Here is a 3,741-nt window from a genome sequence, read left to right as displayed (position 1 = left end):
ACCTACACTATGAATGAATAAAATAAAGTTTAGATGTTAGCAAAAATGAATTCATTGGCATGATCACAGTTTTGAGATCCTATGTATGTACAATAGAACACACGTCCCATAATCCTCCTTTATGAATTCATGGAGTATTTTGAAATACACTATAATTCAGGCTACAAACAACATTAATGCCATCTGATAGCACTATGGTAGAGTATTCATTTTATGTCCCAAATTAAATACAATTATAAGTGGGAAGTGATATCATCAAGATGTTAGAATAAAATCCTTGTGCCTTCCTTCCTCCAACAAGCACACAGACAGTCTCAAATCAAGAAAAAAAAACTTTGTAAAAATGCAGAAACTAATAGGAAATTCATACTCTAGGTAAATGAAGAATCCTACTCACCAAAGATGACAGGACACCTTGGTAGCAATATACCTACAATGGTGATAGTACTATGTAACTAACAAAAGTCTCAACACCAGCTTCTCCATGGCAAGGGCACTTATTGGTGCATGTATCTAGTACTTCAACCTTTCAGAGGCAATAAATCAACTTTTCAAACGTTTGATTTCTGCTTTCCATGTGGAGATCTGAAAAGATCAGCATATTTTCCTTAAGTTTAATGGAAACAACAGTCTAGGATGGGTGCTATATTTGATACCCCTTGCTCAGAATAGAGTGAATTTACAAACTTTCCACATACCACCTACCCCAAGAAGGAAACATCTGATGTATGTGTCCTGTACTCCAACTACTCTGGGATGCTCTAAAAATTACTACATATCTTACCAGTTTTGGAGCTCTTAGAGGTTGATCATGCTCCAGCTCCATAGGGGCCAACAGAGACAACTCCAGTTGGTCGGATAGATACTTCAGTTTCTGATCCCTACCCAGTCAAGAACAAGAAAATAAAGATTTCTGCACTTGACCTCCCTTCAGGGAGACAAAAATTGACAATTAATCCAATGCCATAATTTACTGAGGGCCACATAAAGAACTGGCATCTGCTTTCTCATGGTCTGAGATGTGCTGGGTCTCACCTTATTTGGCTCCCTGAGAAATATGGACAGTAGTTTGGACATATAGACAATATTTTTTCTACTCACAGTTCAACATAGAGTGGTCACACAAAAGTCACAGTGATTGTCTTCTTCCTGAGGAGAGTAAGGGTAGTTTAAGTGCCCTAAAATTTGCACTTAGACAGGTTAGTTGGGATCTTCTCCTGTACCAGCCAGTTCATGAAAATAAAGGAAATAAGGATTTTCTGGTTTCTAGTTTTGTCTAGTATTCTCATGAATACAGAGAGTAAAATAAAGTGAAGAATTAGGTAAAGACATTTAAAATAAGAAAGATGTATCTCTAAAACTGAACATTAAAGAAATAGAGTGATAGGATTTATCTATCAAAGAACCCCCTCATAAAGCTGCTTTCCAATGTCATGAGAAGTATATATATATATATATATATATATATATATAGACTACAAAAAGATAGAAAATATTAAAAGTGCTAATAGAAACCACAGAATAAAGTGATTGAATTGAAAATTTATGAAAAGTTTTCAACAGCAATATGATCAAGTAAAAGAAGTGATAACCATTGCACACATCATAACAATACTGGAAGGACAGATACAGAGTGGGTTATAGAACATTTAACAGAAATAATGAATGATGACCTCAAAACCTTCCAGTACTTGGGAACCTGAGACAGAATGTTTTCCATGAGTTGAAGCCCAGCCTGTGCTACATAGTGAATTCAAAGCTTGCCTGATCTATGTAGGGAAACTTGTCTTATAGATAGATAGATAGATAGATAGATAGATAGATAGATAGATAGATAGATAGATGATAGATAGATAGATAGATAGATAGATAGATAGATAGATAGACAAAGCAAGCATTATTATGAATAAAAGCCAGGCAAAATGATGACAGGGAAGTGAAATTATACACCAATAAACCTGATGAATAGACACATGAAAATCTTCAATAAATTCCTAGAAACTCAAATCCAACAGTAGATTAAGAGGATTATTTTCCATGATCAGGATACATATATATGGATTCTAATTAGAGTTCAACATGTGAAAATCAGTTAATGTGATACAATATATTTACAAAATGAATATAAAAAGTACATGACCATCTCAGTAACTGCAGATCAAATATGTATTACAAAATTGAATATCTTGTCATAGTAAAAGCTCTCATTTTACTTAGAATAGAATCATGCCTGGGAAATGGCTCAGTAGAATAAGCGCTTCCTTGGCAAGCGCAAGGGCATGAGTTCAATCCCAGGTTTTGCCAGAAGAAAAAAAAAAGAAAAAAGAAAAAAAAAGAATCAGTTCACCATAACAGAGGGCATATAAGAAAATGTTTACAGCTAATATTATAATCAATGGAGAAAATTTGAAAGTTTTTCTTCTAAGATGAATAACAAGACAAGGATGCACATATTTTCATTTGCATGCAACATGATATTGGAAGTCCTGACCAGAAAGACTGGACTGGGATAAGAAATAAAATGCCCAAATCAGAAGTGAATAATACATTTGTCTTTGCTTGAATATGACACAGTCTTACATACAAAAAACCCTTAAAAAGTTCACAAGAAAAAAATCAGAAGTAATTAATTAAAGTTTCAGAATACATTGTAAACATACAAAATGGTAAAATGGTGAGTAACAGAGAAACAGCCTTTCTGCTCAGTGTAATCTAGGCCCTGGCATGCAGTAACGGGAGGAAGATGAGGAATAAGGAAGTGGATCACCAGGATCCAGCAAATATCTGAAGTGAGAATTAGAGCTCATGGAAGGAACAATGAGAGGGATCACAATGTAGAAGAGGGAGGCGGTAGGTGTCACTTTATCAGTGAGCTGCAGTTCAGTATGGGAGGGGTGGTTCAAACCTGCAGAGACCTGGTGAGAACGGCTGAGCCCAGAGGCCTCCATGGTGAAAGACACCAGTGTAGTGAACCAGAGGACACTGTGGACTGCAATCATTGGTGAGTTATTTAGATTCAGATGCACCCCCACCAGAAGAGGGTGACTTGCTATTAGACATTTTGGTAAGGGACATCAAAAGTCAAAACAAAGAAAGAGTAGCTGTAGCTTGGCTCCATCTAGTTGCCCTGAGAATCACAGTGAGATGCAACCAAGTTTAAACTGGCAGGAGGTCTGTGAGCTGAGTTCGGGCCCACACAGAGCACAGTTCAAGACAGCAGGGAGCCAAGTTACTGCTGACAGGAAGTATTAGAATGTTGACAGCTGAAAAGTTGGGCCCCGGCCATGCAATCAGAAATCAGAAACAGCCTGAACTTCAGTGAAACTAAGGGCCCAGGTTTGCTGGGATTTTCTGCTCCCACCATCGTGCTACTTTTGGCTTGCTGGGGTCACTCAGCACAGATCTAGCCTCTATCTATCCCTCTGAAAGCAGTGGCACCAGAGACATGCAGTGAAGTACACATTGCTTTTTCTACCTTTCTTCTTATTTTGCTTTTTCTTTCATTTTTCTCATTTTTGATTATTGGTTTTTGATCTTATATCAGAACATTGTTTCTAGTTCATGTTGTTGTTTTGCTCTGTGTATCTGTTTCTTCCATTTTTTGTCATCAAAATCTGAAAGAGTTTATTTCATATTATCCTGCTCTTCTGCAGGCAATCATGCTGTAAGAAAACATTGAAAACCCACAACATAGCCATATCCACAGTATATTGTATTTGCTTTCTGCAGATCTTTATCTAA

At 36.7% G+C, this 3,741-nt stretch overlaps 1 pseudogene; it reads left to right on the top strand.

Annotated features, from left to right (window-relative positions):
• The first annotated feature begins 2,885 nt into the window (after window positions 1–2,885).
• The window catches only part of LOC105741147, a 9,497-nt pseudogene continuing 8,641 nt past the window's right edge, over window positions 2,886–3,741 (top strand).

Source organism: Octodon degus, unplaced genomic scaffold (assembly GCF_000260255.1).
Source record: "Octodon degus isolate 3935 unplaced genomic scaffold, OctDeg1.0 scaffold00308, whole genome shotgun sequence".
NCBI lineage: Eukaryota > Metazoa > Chordata > Mammalia > Rodentia > Octodontidae > Octodon > Octodon degus.
The sequence above is the reverse complement of the archived record's forward strand: the minus strand, read 5'-3'. Positions and strand labels throughout refer to the sequence as shown.